The sequence below is a fragment of the Choloepus didactylus genome, chromosome 3 (genome assembly GCF_015220235.1).
Source record: "Choloepus didactylus isolate mChoDid1 chromosome 3, mChoDid1.pri, whole genome shotgun sequence".
Lineage (NCBI taxonomy): Eukaryota > Metazoa > Chordata > Mammalia > Pilosa > Megalonychidae > Choloepus > Choloepus didactylus.
In genome coordinates, this window is record NC_051309.1 from 175,393,821 (window position 1) to 175,411,402 (window position 17,582).

Genomic DNA, 17,582 nt, shown 5'->3' on the forward strand with positions numbered 1-17,582 from the left:
AAAAGTCTCATTTGCTGTCAAAATTAACCAGATAAATCACTTAACAAACATCATGAATTTTCACCCACGACATGTTTGCAGAATGAATGAATAAAATATACACATATCAATTGTGTTATGATTAATATTTCTGGCCTCTAAAGTACTTGGACCACAAATATAAGGAAGTTAAATACTTTAAAGGGAAGATACTATATATGACAAATTGCCCCAAATTCGTTCAGTGTATAAAACAAAATTCTACGGCAGAGAAAATATACTTGTCATATTTCTAAGTTCAAGAGTTTCCTTTCTGTTTTTTTTTATTTGCTATGTAAATGGATGTTTATAGAATATGTCCTAAAATAAGTAGCATTCTAGTCGCTAGTATGTCTAATATTTGAACAAAATTTATTATTGGACAAGATGTTTTACTCACACAGTTACTTAGAAGAAAATACTCTAATACATGAAGTGATCAAATAAGAATTCTTGAGGTAAATTTCAAGTTCTAGACTTGTGCATATTTTAGAATTCATTATAATTAGCTTGTTTGATTGTCTTCCCCAACATTGGGATACCTAGGCAATGGAAGGAAAAACCTTCTCAATTTTGCCAGATTCTTTTCTGTTAATCAGTTTCCCTCGGTGCAGACTGACTCATGTATCCTCTATCACTGTGAATAGTTTCACTAACCTAAAAGTCCCAGTACTTCACCTACTCAATCCTTTCCCACCCTGAATCTCTGGCAACCACTGATTGCTTTGTTGTCACTGTAATTTTGCCTTTTTTATAATGCCATATAATTAGAATCATACAGTATGTAGCCATTTCAGGCTGGCTGCTTTCACTCATCTTGATAAGTGTTGCAAAGTTTAGGAAACTGATGTACATAAGGTGAAATGATTAGCTACAAAGTGCTAACACAGGCATTCACACCCAGGAATTCATGTAATTCATGTATTTCCTTAAATGTTTTAACTTTAAAGATTCCAAATACTAGACTCTCATCTGAAATTAAATAAATATTAAAATATTCATTCTTGAACTAAAAATTATTTTAATGATAATCTCTTTATGTTCTAAAAATCAGTGTGCTTGTGTCTAAGTTCTATTGAAACTGAAACTATATAATTGATAATTTCTTAAGTCTACAATTTATACATATTTACTCAGTAGATATATAAGTTTGATTGAGTTATGTACCCCAGAAAAAGACATGTTCTTAATCTTAATCCCATTCCTGTGGATATGAATCCACTGAAAATAGGATCTTTTGAAGATTCAATTTTTAGTTATGGTATAGCCAACTGAATTAGGTTGGGTCTTAATCCTATTACTAGAATACTTCTTAGGAAAAGCCATGAAGTTTGTGGCCCCTGGAAAAAAAAGGAGAGGATATCACCATGTGACAGGAAAGCCAAGGAACCCAAGGATTGCCAGCCAGCAAGAAAGTGATTGTAGGAGGAAGCAAACCTGCCATCCTCCAAAATTGTGAGCCAATCAATTCTTGTTCTGGTGCAGCAGAAATCTTTATAGATCCAAAAATTTTCTCAGATAAATTCAGCCTAACTCAAATGTTCTAGTTTGCCAATGCTGCTGTTATGCAAAATACCAGAAATGGATTGGCTTTTATAAAGGAGGTTTATTTGGTTACAAAGTTACAGTCTTAAAGCCATGAAGTGTCCAAGGTAAGGCATCAACAAGAGGTACCTTCACTGGAGAAAGGCCACTGGCATACATAAAACCTCTGTTAGCTGGAAAGGTAAGTGGCTGGTGTCTGCTTGCTCCCAGGTTGTGTTTCAAAATGGCATTGTCCAAAATGTCAGTGTCAGCTTCAAATGGCCATCTTCAAAATGTCAGCCTCAGCTGCAGCTCCTTTTCAAAATGTCACTCTCAGTTGCTCTCTAAAATGTCACTCACAGCTGCTCTGTGTCTGGGTCTGTGTGGCTCTTTTTAAAGTACTCCAGTGATCCAATAAAGACCCACCCTGAATGGGTGGGGCAACACCTCCATAGAAATAATCTAATGAAAGGTCTTGCCCACAGTTGATTGAGTCATATCTCCATGGAAACACTGAACCAACAGGTTCTAACCTAATCAACACTAATACATCTGTCCCCACAAATTGCATCATAGATAATGGTGTTTGGGGGGGACATAATGCATCCAAACTGACACACTCAAATCTAAACATTTAAAGGATAAGCAAGTGATTAAAATATGTAAGCAGATACTGGCACAAATTCTTTAAATGGGGACCATATATTCTGGAAGCAAATTATGGGGCAAAGGCTTTTGACTGATTCATACCAAGGTCATACATTTCATGGAATTTATCATTTTTTTTCCACTTTAAAGATCTCAAACTGGCAGACATCCTTTCTAAACACAATGTCTTTGTTATCTTTCTCTATGGACCAAATGCTCGCAATTACTCATGATTTGCTTACTGAACTTGGGCTTGACCAAACTTTAATAAGGTTTTCTCCTTCTCACACATCCCTAAACTTCAAGTTCCCCCAAGTTTGAGCAAGCATTAAAGTGCTGAAGTGCATGTTATCACCTCTTAATAGCTAGTTCTGAAAATTGGCCAAGCACAAAGAGAAACATTTCTTTTCAAAGTACCCTGATTTTGCCACCTGCTCACCCCCACTTCTTGCCCTCCACAAGTTCCTGCAGGTTCTGCCCTTTCCATATTATTTTAAGGAATTTGCCATTTCAGAGGTCAGAGAGAATTCTCCTTATTGCAAAAGGCTTTTGGAATAAAGTCTCCTTACCAAAGTCTGTTTTTTTTTGTTTTTGTTTTTGTTTTATTTGACAATGTATCCACTTTCTCTCTTACCAGTGTAGCTAATTTCAATCAAGTCCTTTATATAAAACTCTATTATCTGCCCAGATGTTGTTAAACAAATTCAATTGTCAGATGATTTTTATCCTTGCTCTTAGATATTAAAGCAGCCAATCCATATTCCTATAAATTAATCTTCTTAGATTTTTATTTAATTGTCTGATAAAAAATTGTTCCATGGTCACATAGGTTTGAGGAATGCTGTAACCTGTAGCCCCACCTTAGGTCTATGCAATATATTAAACACTAAAAGAATCCTATGATTAGAGCATCTGCTTTAATTTTGCTACCTTACCCACAGAAAAGTTTTGCTTTGGTTTTTATTATATTTTTTAAAATTCCTTTTAAAAAGCTGGGAAATATGACCTCTGATTTTTTTAGGAAAAAGAACATAATCACTATACAGATGTTTTCAAGTTTCAAGATAACCACAACTGTGTCCAAAATATTATTCAACACTCAAGTTTCCTCTCTCTCCTTGTTTTCCTTAATATTAACCACAAATCACTCTGGACAAATAATCTAGTAAACATATTTCTTGTTTTCCCTCATCACCAATATACATTCATAGTCATGTCAGATCTATACTCCCTTTAAAATGTCCTCTCATTTGATTTCTTTCACTTTTCAATTCTGCCAGCATTAGTTTTTCTTAAATATTTTAATAGTCCCTTGATTTGTCTCTATTTTCATTTAGTTTTAGTCAAGTTAAACTTACAGAACTTAATTCAGTTATCCTTCTTATTGGACTATTTTTATTATAATATACCCCGTGTAAAATGTTCAAAACCACCATCTTTTTACCTAGCATAAAATTATATGTCCTATTCCCATATTAATGGTCACTTCTACACTATGCATCCCCATTTACTTCTCTGGTGTGTATTAATTTTTCCTAAACTAACTGCTAACTCAGTCCAAATGATCCATACATTCTTCTCTTTTCTTCTTTCTCATGATTTTTAATTGTGTTTAAATGTCTTTCTCTTAAATTTAATCTAACCTCACACATGATACAAAATAAATAAATTTCAGGTGGATTTAGTACTTAAATATTAAAAACAAAAATTTAAAATTCCCTGCAAATGAGAATATTCTTAAATGACTTTGGGCAAAGGGTAGAATTTCTTATAAACTTAAAGTACAAACGATAAACGAAAAGAGTGATAAATTTGACTACAGTGAAACAAGAACATCTTTATATCCTGAAAAAAACCTACAAAAATGAAATACAGGACACAAACTGGGAGAAAATACTCAGTTGACATATAACAAGAAAAGTTTTACTTTTAAGAATATGTGAGAAGTTCCTTTATAATAGTAAGAGAAACAAAAGCACCACAACATAATATTGGCCAAAAGGCATGATTAAATATTTCACAAAAGAAAATCTGTCTAGATAATAAAGATAAAAATATTTAAACACTTTATTAATCTGGAAAATACAAAGTATATATACAAATGGATACCATTTCACATCTACCAGATTGAAAAAGAAAGCAATAAAAACCAAAAATGATTTGTAGAAATGCCCCAAATGTTAGTAAAGCAACAAATAATCCAGGTAGAGTACAAATGGATACACTTTTGAAAACAATTTGTAATTACCAAGTAAAGTTGGAGATATACAATTTGATTCCTAGAAATATTTTGCCTGTCTGTGCCAGTGGACACATACAAGTTTGCATATAACAACATTATTTGTAAAAACAAAACACTACAAAAGAACCCAAATGTCTATTGGTATTTGAAGGAACAAATAGTGTTTGTATATCCATACAATGGGTTACTAGTCAACAGTGAAAATGAATGAACTGTCATCAAATTCATCAATATAGATGAACTTTAAAAAGGTATCATTTCATGAAAACAATCAAGTAACAGAGGCATACTTATGCATGATTCAATAAAAATGAAGATCAACTTTGAACAAATTTTGAATAAGTAAAGATGCATATGTACCAGTTTGGATTTACTATGTCCCCCAAAATGCCATTATCTTTGATGCTATCTTGTGGGAGCACGCTTATTAGAGTTCATTAAGTTGAAGCCTATTCGTTCAGTGTTTCCATGAAGATATGATTCAATCAACTGTGGGTGAAAACTTTCATTGGATTATTTCTATGGAGGTGTTGCCCCACGCATTCAGGGTGGGTCATTATTGGATCACTGGGGTACTTTAAAAAGAGCTACATAGGCCCAGATGCAGAGCAGCTGTGAGTGACATTTTGGAGAGTAACTGAGAGAGACATTTTGAAAATGGCTGCTGAAAGCAGACTTTTGCTCCAGAGAAGCTAAGACAGGACAAATGCCCCAAGAGCAACATTTTGAAGAATCCACAGGAACTGAGAGAGGAGCTGGAACACAACCCAGGATCAGCAGATGCCAATTACATGCCTTCCCAGCTTAGAGAGGTTTTCCTGGATGCCAGTGGCCTTCCTTCAATGAAGGTACACGATTTTTGATGCCTTACCTTGGACACTTTATGGCCCTAAGACTGTAACTGTGTAACCAAATAAACCCCCTTTATAAAAGCCAATCCATTTCTGGTATTTTGCTTAACAGCAGCATCAGCAAAGCAGAACATGCATACATATCCATAACACTTTAAAACAATATAAGAGGATAAATAACACAAGATACTGGGTAGTGATTTACTTGTGCATCAAGGAGAAGGAGGAACTATTTTGAATAGAGCCAATGAGGAATTGAATAGTAATAGAAATATTCTATTTACTAAGTTTGGTTTTTTCTATGGATCTTCATTTTACTACTAAGCCTCTACATATTCACATATGTTAATTACACTAACAAAGGGGATAAATGAATAATGAGAAGGAAAGAAGAAGGAGCAGAAATGTTGTCAGACAAGCTAGGTTCAGATTCTGCCTTTGCCACTTGCAATTGTATAATTCTGGGCCAGTTTTGAACTCTTTTTGTGTATTTTCCCTTATGTGTAAAATGGATAATGATAACAGACATTGCACAGAGTTTTGGTAAGGAATAAATGAGTTAAAACACGTAAAAACCTTAGAACAGTATCTAGCAAGTAATATGTAGCCAATAAATATCAGTTCTCCTTATTAATTCTGGAGTAGTAAAATCTCACCTATGTATTTTGTATTATTCAAGTTGCCAAGCAAAGTAACTTGCATATACTAGGTATACTAAAATCAATAAATATACATTGAGTTATCTAATAAAACTATGGATTGCAAGAACAAAGTCTCTTTCATTAAATACATAAGATGTGTACACACACAGTTTATAAATATCTTGAATGTTCCGACTCCTGTGAATCTCTCCAAACTCATTTCATAATATGCTATATGGCCTCCTGTTGGTTCTTTGAACATACCTTCTACATCTGTTTATGCACTGTTTCCTCTGTCTTAAATTCTTTTCATTCAACTCTTCACTTATTGGTTCATCCTTATACTTTAATTATGGGCACAAGTGTGTCTTCCTCAGGGAGGCTAGCACAAGCTCCCTATCCAAAGTGTCAATCTGTATCACTTTGCTTATATTCCCTTCATAACACTTTTCATGGAAACTTGTGGGATTACTTGCTTATTATCTGTTTCCTTCCAAAACACAATTATTTAACTTTTATGGAGTCAGGAACAATTGAATCTTGCTCACCACTATACCCCCAACACCAAGAAACTTGTGAATGAATTCACACACCCTGTTCTGGTACATTCTTAGACATTTAATGCTTTAAAATTGACTATATAATTTGTCTACCTTACCTTTACTTATCTAAATTATGTGCAATGCATGGCTTTGTTTGTGATGCTCAAAGAATTATTTGACAAAATATGTCACCACATATAACAGTGATGGTTTTAAGCAGAAGGCTTCAATAGAATAGATATAAAAGTTCATATTAGTCTACCTTAAAAAAACACTGAAGTATTTTATTTCAACTGAAAGATGTGATTGTTTTTCTTTTTCTTTTGTGAAGAATTGTTCAGACAGATAGGAATGCTTGCCCACAGTATAGCTTGAGGATTGGTGCTCTAAACCAACTATAAAATGGCTTACATGGAGAGATTATTTGATATAAGCAATACTAAAACCTCTTTCAAAAATACTTAATGCATCCAGGAAGAGAATTAGACAGGATAACCCTTTTGATAAACTGTAATTAAACACAAAATTTGATTTCTAACAATTGTTATATGATAAATAATTTTTTAACTTTTTTTAAATTCATTTTATTGAGATATATTCACATACCATGCAGTCATACAAAACAAATCATACATTTGATTGTTCACAGTACCATTACATAGTTGTGCATTTATCCCCAAAATCAATCCCTGACACCTTCCTTACCACACACACAAAAATAACAAGAATAATAATTAAAGTGAAGAAGGGCAATTAAAGTAAAAAAGAACACTGTGTGCCTTTGTTTTCCTTCCCCCATTTTTCTACTCACCCATCTATAAACTAGACAAAGGGGAGTATCGTCCATATGGTTTTCCCAATCACCTTGTCATCCCTCATAAGCTACATTTTTATACAAGCGTCTTCAAGATTCATGGGTTCTGGTTTATAGTTTGATAGTTTCAGGTATCCACCACCAGCTACCCCAATTCATTAGAACCTAAAAAGGGTTGTCTATATTGTGCGTAAGAGTGCCCACCAGAGTGACCTCTCGGCTCCTTTTGGAATCTCTCTGCCACTGAACATTATTTCATTTCCTTTCACGTCCCCCTTTTGGTCAAGTAGATGTTCATCCCACGATGGCGGGTCTACATTCCTCCCCAGGAGTCATATTCCACGTTGCCAGGGAGATTCACTCCTCTGGGTGTCTGATCCCATGTAGGGGAGAGGGCAGTGATTTCACCTGCCAAATTGGCTTAGCTAGAGAGAGAGGGCCACATCTGAGCAACAAAGAGGCATTCAGGAGGAGGTTCTTAGGCACAATTATAGGGAGGCCTAGTCTCTCCTTTGCAGCAACAGTCTTCCCAAGGGCAAGTCCTGTTGTAGAGGGCTCAGCCCATCAAACCACCAGTCCTCTATGTCTGTGAGCACATCAGCAACCATTGAGGTGGGGCAGCCCAATACCCCTGCATTCTCCACCAGCTCCTCAAGCGGGCTCTGCATATTATTTTTCCTTGTTTTTTTTTTTTAACTCTTTTTTTTTTAAATCAACTGTATAAAAAATTTTAAAAAATAAAAAAAAAAAACAGCCTAAAAGAACATTTCAAAGAGACCATAACAAGGGAGTAAGAAAAAGACAACTAACCTAAGCTAACTACTTTACTTCCAACATGTTCCTACTCTACCCCAAGAAAGTAACCTAATATAGCAACATTTCTGTGAACTAGTTCCTACTATACCCATCAGAAATTAACAGACCATAGTCATTCCTGGGCATTCCCAGAACATTAAATTTACCCATGATAGCTTATCTGTTCTTATTGGATTATCATTCCTCCTTCCTTAATTGCTCTCTATTGCTAGTTGCCCTACATTCTACATTATAAACCATTCATTTTACATTTTTCAATGTTCACATTAGTGGTAACATATAATATTTCTCTTTTTGTACCTGGCTTATTTCACTCAGCATTATGTCTTCAAAGTTCATCAATGTTGTCATATGTTTCACAACATCATTCCTTCTTACTGTCATGTAGTATTCCATCGTGTGTATATACCACATTTTATTTATCCACTCATCTGTTGAAGGACATTTGAGTTGTTTCCATCTCTCGACAATTGTGAATAATGCTGCTATGAACATTGGTGTGCAGATATCTGTTCATGTCACCAGTTTCAGATTTTTCCGGATATATACTGAGAAGTGTAATCACTGGATCGAAGGGTAACTCTATATCTAGTTTTCTAAGGAAGTGCCAGGCTGACTTCCAGAGTGGCTGAACCATTATACAGTCCCACCAACAATGAATAAGAGTTCCAATTTCTCCACATCCCCTCCAGCATTTGTAGTTTCCTGTTTGTTTAATGCAGCCATTCTAATCAATGTGAGACAGTATCTTATTGTGGCCTTAATTTGCATCTCTCTGATAGCTTGTGAAGCTGAACATTTTTTCATGTGTTTCTTGGCCATTTGTATTTCCTCTTCAGAGAACTGTCTTTTCATATCTTTTGCCCTTTTTATAATTGGGCTATCTGTACTATCGTCATTGAGTTGTAGGATTTCTTTATATCTGCAAGATATCAGTCTTTTGTCATATACATGGTTTCCAAAAATTTTTTCCCATTGAGTTGGCTGCCTCTTCACCTTTTTGACAAATTTCTTTGAGGTACAGAAACTTCTAAGCTTGAGGATTTCCCATTTATCTATTTTTTCTTTTGTTGCTTGTGCTTTGGGTGTAATATGATAAACTTCTGATTTTAACACCTCAGAGATTTAGAAACAGGGTGAGTGCCCTTAAAAGGATCTTGAGCATGATTATTAGTGTACAATTGGAGTTTGGGAGCTACTTAAAGAAGTCTGATTTGCCTTCATGCTGTGAAGTAAGCATATGAAGTAGTATGTATTTACAACTTGATGTAAACACACAGATTCTGCTTTCTATATTGTCCCTTCTCTTCCTTCTCCTGTTTCTCAGGGAAGCTACAAATGTATTTCCCCCACATTAGTGAACTCTACAAACAATTTAGATTGGAAGAGTGTGAAACATCACTAATCCTTGTAAATAGCTTATGCAAAATGGAAACATAATTTAATAAGTAGGCTAAATGTAAATTAGTAAACTAATCTAAAAGGCCACACCAAGTAAATTAGTAAGCATAAATAAATAAATAAATAAATAAATAAATAAATAAATATACTGCTGTTACTTACAAATTTAAGGCTCCATTAAAAAGAAAGCTACCCATTAATAACTTCAATCTGTTGCTTGTTTCTTTTTTTCTTTAAAAGATAGGCTTCATGGACTCTTAATAAAAATCTGTCACAGGAAATGAGTGTTTCAACAACAAAAATGTGATAAATTGAATTCCTCAGAGTTTCAACAGTCAATATAAGAAAACTTCCACACAGAGTGATTCTGTAGTTTAGTTAGACAGCAGGGAACTCAGTGGGTTCCCACAGCAATCATTGGCAAATCATCCACACTTATCTAGAGATGAGAGCTAGTAAAACGAATCATAGAATTTAAACTAATTTTAACTTGGTGAAACAAACTTGGAAGACTATAATTTTGAATAGCTACATGTCAATTAGAAGTATCCTTAACTATCTGAAAAAATAATTTGATATCCTTGGATTCCTAACTTTTACATATATATTTATATTTACAAATCATAATTTCTAATAGAAAGAAAGTTTCTGCTTCCAAATTTAGATGAGTAAAGTTTTCATTATTCCGACTTAATTATAAAAGAAATACTGTAATTGTGAATGACAGTGCTATGGGGTGCTTATTTAATTTATATCACATTACTTCTAACAAATAACATATAGGTTTTCCATTTTCAGTTTTGGGCTTGGCATATGTGATGGTTAATTTCATATGTCATCTTCTCTAGGTTATGTTGCTCACTTGTTTGTTCAAGCACTGGCATGATTGTTAATGTGAGGGTATTTTTTAGGTGAGATTTGCATCTATAATCAGTTGAATGCATATACAATCAAAAAAAAGGAGACTGTCTTCAGTAATGTGGGAGTTTCCTCATCCAACCCACTGGAAGTCTTTAAAAACCATAACTGAGGATTTCAGAGGTCAGGTGAAGAATTTCTGCCTTAACTTCAGTATTGGCTCTTGTTGGAATTTCCAGTCAGCAAGTTTCCCCTGGAAATTTCTGACCAAGGACTTCAGTATATGTTTATTGACATTACCAACTCGCAACTGCCATATGGAGACTATGGTCCAAACTCACAATTGCATGAGCCAGTTCTTCATAGTTGGTTCTATTTCTCTGGAGAACTCTGACTGACACAGCATATCACAGCAATATTCTCTCACTTAAGGATTGTATTTTGTGCTAAATAAGTTATGAATATTAAAACTCATGAAACCATGAAATACCAAAAAAAAAACACTGACTTTGAGAATTTAAAAGGAAATTAAAAAAAAAGTGTAGATGACCTAAAAAGTAATTTTATTATTCATAAAATAATGAAGCTTGTGAATTTATCAATGCTGTTACTAGTGATGAAATCAAGTAACAAGGCTATACTTGATTGATTCATCAATCTTGCTAATGGAGACTGCTACCCGGGGAATAAAATATACATGGTTCAATTTTGGGCCTTAATACATGTTCTAAAATGGAGACACTGTTATGAATGCTTTTAGTTAGGAAAATTATTGAAACTCTAACCTCCGCTTGACTTTTGCTTTTCTTAAAACATTGTAAGTAATATTGAGAAAACATTGGAAATGAGTAGGATTCATTAGAAATGCTAGTGGTTGAGTTATTTTTTTTAATGGTAGGCAACATTGTATAGTGGATTAGAATCAAAGAGTACAGACAGCATCAATTCAAATCCTACCTCAACACTGATATATCTACTTAGATATATAGATACAGATATAGACAGATAGATGGACAGACATACCAATTTCCTTTCAGATTATTTTGAACTTTTACTATTTTGATATTATTTAAAGTAACTTTATTTTGGTTGTCAATCTCCAAACATGTAAATGTCAGTCATGATCACATAGATCAGATGGTCCTGGATTGTCTCCATTTTATTAAAAATTAAAATAATTTTAATATTATTTTCCATTGCTCCCACAATTCTCTAATTATGTTCATATCTGTGAAAGTGTGTGTCTTCGTTATTATAGATCTATGATGGAATGAGAATAAAACTCAATTAATATAGTGTATACACAAAATCAGTTTGACTGTGTTCTAGCATTACGCCTTTACTTCAATTTTTAAAAGGTAGCCCTTTTGTTTTCACAATTACAGAAGTAGCCAATACAAGGCATTTCTAAGAGCTTTCCTATTAAAAAAAAGGAGCTCAGTTTCTCATGACTCCGGTGTCTAAAATATATTACTGGGATGAAATAAAGTTTGCTCCATTGAGTATTTAAGAATGTCTATCATAACACCAATAAGAGTTAAGTATGAGTAGGGAAAGAAAATTGCTCAGGTAGTTTTTATAATAAACAAGAAGCAGAGATCTCAAACTGTCATGCTGAGTGTTTTCCTAAGGGGCCCTTATTTTCTCTCAGGGCCTAATTGTCTGAAACTCCTTTTTCCTGCACATATAAGTCAAATTTAGTATCACTCCTCCTATGACAAATAATTCTAGAGAGTGAAGTAAATAAAATATAGATGACATTAATGCCCAGTTTTTAATATAAGACAGAAAAACATCAATTAAATCCTTTCCTGGCTCTTCTAAAACGTGCACACCAGAAATACATTTATATAATTACAAGACAATAAGGCATTATTTCAATAATTATTTTCTATAGAAATCTATTTGCTTAGCAGAGCATCAAATATAAATGAACATTTAAATTAAACCATAGATTATGAACATTTAGTTAACAGATACCTTGCTGTTGTAATTGTTTCTGAAGAACATGCAGGGAGGAAAATATTCATTCACTGTGATTAAATAAAATTAGCAATTATAATGCATTCTCATGGAAACACGTGCTGTTCTTCTTCAACAATATATTACTAATTGTTTTTAAAAATATGAGCTAGAGAATATTTTTACTTCTACTTGAATTTTTATTTTTCATTAAGAATTAGACCTTTCCATTTCTGCTTCAAAGTAATCTATATTTTAAAAAGCATTTTCTACTTAGAGTTTGGGTCAAACTTGAGCATCCTATGATAACACAGATGGTATATCATTGTTGTAGGTTACCAAATTAAGAATAAAAGGCAAACTGCTACTAAATAAATAAGTATTATGCAAGGCCATAAAATTGAATAGAAAATATTTTCAACATATTTTATATGGTTAAACGTATAATAAATGCCATGTACTTTATTTAAGCACATTAAAGTTTTCTTATATTTTTATGATATATATATATATATATATATATATATATATATATATAAATGTACAAGTTAAGAGAATGTATATAAAATTCAAAATAAGAAAATAAAAACAATTATTCTGCCTACACAGGTACCCAATTTAATTTATTAGGATGGAATAGCAATTCCAATTCTACCTATGCCATTATTTAAATCTTTGTTGGGTGACATTGTATCTTTATATATGTTATTTTCCATTTCCATACATAAGCATGTAAAAGATTGTGTCGATGTGAAAATCTTCATATCTTATTTCCACCAAGAAAACCCTTCAGGAAATAGAACACCAAATACTCTTTTTTAATTAGAAAATTTCCCCACAAGACAGGTGTTTTAAAATTGTGTGACTTGGAATAAAATAAGGGTACACATGTAGTCTTTATCATGGCTGTTCTGTTATACTAATTTTTATTTTCAATCTATTATTTTTGACCCAATAAATGCCATTGGGTGAGATTTAACCAATCACAGCATTTATTGTTACATGTGAACTTTGATTGAAATGTGAAACAAGAGCCTAAATTTTTATTATCTTTTACATTCTTAAAATTAGAAAAGTTTGTTTCCATAGTGTTTTTATTTTATCCTTGAGAGCTAGATAAAACCCTTATTTTATGGAGCAAAAGATAAAATATTTTATGATTTTAATTTTAGGACATGCTTAAACCTGAAAATATTACACAACTATTTTGATAGATATGTTGTTTCCCCTCCATCAAGATACAATGAATCACGAAAAAAAAAAAATCTTAATTCAGGAAACAATTCTTGTCTTTCAAGTCCCGTAACTTCTTTTTAGGAATATATCATAGGGAAGAAGTTATTGCAAGTTGAAGGAACTGGTTGCCATTACAACCATCATTGGTGAGTGAGTTCTGGGTTTCACTTGTCAGTGACCAAGACTTTACAGTCCATAGGCCTCCTTGTCCACCTTCAGTTAGATATTTTGCCATGTGGCTTGAAAATTATTAGATTTAATATAGCATCAACAATATCCTTTATTTCTTAATGCTGAGAGCACAGTTGATGAAAAATTGTTTATTGGCATGAGCATTCTAAGCAATTTAAGGATAAATCCTGTTGACAGAGGGACTTAGCTAAAAGAAATTAATGTCAACCATGTAACCCTCCAATATGAGAAACAATGATTTATTACTGTGGACTCTGAAGAATGTCACAAAACACTAGTTATACTGCACATCTAAAAGCCCATAGGCCTAAAAATAGCAAAAACTGCATGATTTGAAGTAACATCACAAAGAGGTATAATAGAGCACTTTTGAGGTCAATAGGGTTTTCATGTCTAGGCTGGCAAAATTGGGACCATTATAGCAGATTTCTAAACCCTAAGGTCATTCTACTTATATGTATGTTTTTAAAACAGGATAAATTTTAAGGAAGCGTACTACCACATAAAATTCAATTCTGAAATGGCTTCTCATTCAGTTGCAACATGACAGACCCATTTAAGAAAATATTGTAATGCCTAAAACTTCTTTTGAAAATCAAATGTTATAATCCTATAGGTGATCTTAAACACATTATCTTTATCATATTTATACATTCGTGACTCCTCAATCTTAAGATCCTCTAAGGAAGAGTTTCCTTCTGTTCTCAGCTAGTTCTGTTATATCACAGTATTTTCAAGTGTTCTCAAATCTATAGGGCTTACATTTATGGCTTTAATTTTTAGTGTCATGTTCCTTCCAAATGCAAATAAAAACTAACTTTAAGAACAAAAAAGCAGAAAGCAGTTGACTATTTTACTTTACCCTATTCAAAATAGAAATAAACAAGGTACCAATAATTGCTCATTTTTTGACCATGAAAACAATAGTAAAGAAAAATGACTATAATGACATGTTCATTCTACCTCCTAATTAAATTAAAAATGTATTTTATTTCCTAATGTGTCTGAGGGAAATTTAAACTTTATAAATATTAGCTGTATACTATCCACATTTATTCTAATGAGAAGTGCCTAGATAAAACAGAATTTAAAATGTAGAATATATGACAAAGAAATATTCACAACACAAACTAATTTTCTCTTTCTCGAGCAACCTGAAATTAATTATGACAAACATGGCTCACCTTTCTATATTATTTTGAAAGCCAGAAAACACAATCTCTTGCCATTTTATGTTTTTTAATCTAAAAAGGTTTGTTAGATTATGTGAAAGTATTGTCAAACATACTAATGAGCAATAACAGTACATGCAGAAAACCAAAATATAAAATATTTCTATAAATTTTAAATGAGCATAATTATAACATTAACCAGATGTAGAGTTGGAAGAAGGGTGTATTTTGGTTTGTTTGACTGGAAAATATCCTGTAAAAACAATCCCTTCCCTGCCATACCACTTTGCATTTTGGGGAGATATGTAATGAATAAAAGGTCAAAGTTTTGGGTGGCTTATAAAAACATATCCCTGCATTTTTTCCATCACTAACTTATTTCAGTCTAAATCCAAAATACTCCATGCATCTTTCACTCAACAAAATACATGCATGCGTAAAGGAGTTCTGGGACTAAACATCAACCCAGAGGTGAATCTAACCAGAAAATTATGCTTTAATTTTTTTTCCAAAATAAAAAATTCAGATTAATTGGCATGTTTTAATGTAAAACAGTTTCTGGAAGGAATTTTGTTTAGGTCTTCCTCAAACATTCACTTTCATTTTTCAAAGAAGTACTTTGATTGTCCTGGAAGATTTTCTTACCTATAGATGTAAATTATGTCCATCAGCACTGGTCCAACTTTTCCCAGCCATTAGTTTTGTTCCCCAGGATGAAACTGCATACAATGATATCAATGGTATAGGTCATTATCTATGACCTAAAAGCATTTTTCCAAACTTTCTGGCTGCTTCCCTTTATATTATACAGATAGTATTCTCAAAAAAATCAGAAATTTCTCTCTCTGAAGGAAATTGAAACTAAATTATCAAATCAGAGATTGCTGTGAAAAAGTGCCCAAAGTGCTTTATTCTTCTTCCTATATATACTACATTAATAGAATTCATTGAAGTTAGATGTGCTCACACACTGTGATTGAGCAGCAGAATGTAATTGGAAGTGTTGGGCACTACTTGTAAATGTGACTCATAAAAGTTTCTGTGCACAATTCTTCATTTTCTTTTTTCCTTTTCTTTGGACTTACTTAATCCAACAAACATGAAAAGCTATGCATTGAAAAATAGAGCCTCAAGATTTGAAAGGCATCTGGATTTGTAAATTGCCACTATATATAAAACAAATCTAGTGTTCCTGCCAATCAGGAACACTAGATTTGGGATTTGCCTGAGTGATAAACTTCTTTCAGGTTTGAACTTTTGTACACTTATTTATTCAAGTAGCTAGCATTACATCAGCTAATACAAAAATCGGTAACTGGAATTGCCTTGCTGCCTCTATAAGCACCTAATGTATGTGACATTGCCTTAGTGGTTGGATGACAGGTGTTAAGAATATAGATCTTTTTCAAACTGCAAAGCTGAAGATCTGTTAATTATTTGCAAAACACTCAGTAAAATTGTTGCTTATAAAATTTCTGAGAAATTTAAAAATAGACTATGTTCCTACTGAGCCTAACTTCAGGGGAAAATTTTTAAAACAAATATGCTGTGTATAAGCTGTGTTTGGCAGTTGTTAGCAAGGTGTTAAGAGATGACACCAGGCCATACCTGGTGTGTTTTCAAACATACATATGGATAGAGGGAGTCTGGAAATAAAGGAAAGTAGAAGTTTGGAAAAGCAAGAAACACATTCTGGACCCAACTAAAAAAGATATGATACATGAAAAGTCTTTAAGCAATGAAAGCCCAATAAAGGCTCTCAGTTAAGCAACATCCTTAGTCTTTGAAAAACAAAGGTCAAATTAATGCTAATACTAACTGTTCTGGTTTGCTAATGCTGCCAGTATGCATACCACCAGAAATGGATTGGCTTTTATAAAGGGGGTTTATTTGGTTGCAAAGTTACAGTCTTAAGGCCATAATGTGCCCAAGGTAACACATCAACAATCGGGTACCTTCACTGGAGGATGGCCAATGGTGTCCAGAAAACCTCTGTTAGCTGGGAAGGCATGTGGCTAGTATCTGCTCCAAGTTCTGGTTTCAAAATGGCTTTCTCCCAGGACATTCCTCTCTAGGCCACAGATCCTCTTCAAAATGTCATTCTCAGTGCTCTTGGGGCGTTTGTCCTCTCTTAGCTTCTATGGAGCAAGAGACTGCTTTCAACAGCCATCTTCAAACTGTCTCTCATCTGCAGTTCTTCACTCGGGTCCTGTACATTCTTCAAAGTGTCCCTCTTGGTCATAGCAAGTTCAATCCTGTCTGAGCTTTTATAGGGCTCCAGTAAGCTAATCAAGGCCCATGCTGAATGGGCGGGGCCACACCTCCATGAAAATTATCCAGAGTTATCACCCACAGTTGCATCTCCATGGAAACGTTCAATCAAAGAATTATAACACTGATATGTCTGCCCAAACAAGATTGCATCAAAGATAATGGTGTTTTGGAGGACATAATACATACAAACCAACACATTCCACACCCTGGACCCCAAAATGACATGATGTTTCCATATACAAAATACATTCATCCCATCACAATATCACAAAATTTAAATCATTTCAATAACAATAGTTAAATACAAGATCCCATCAAATCAGTTACAAGCACAGCCTGTCCAAAAGCAAAATTCCCCTCTGGCTCTGGACCTGTGAAACTTTGAAAAAAT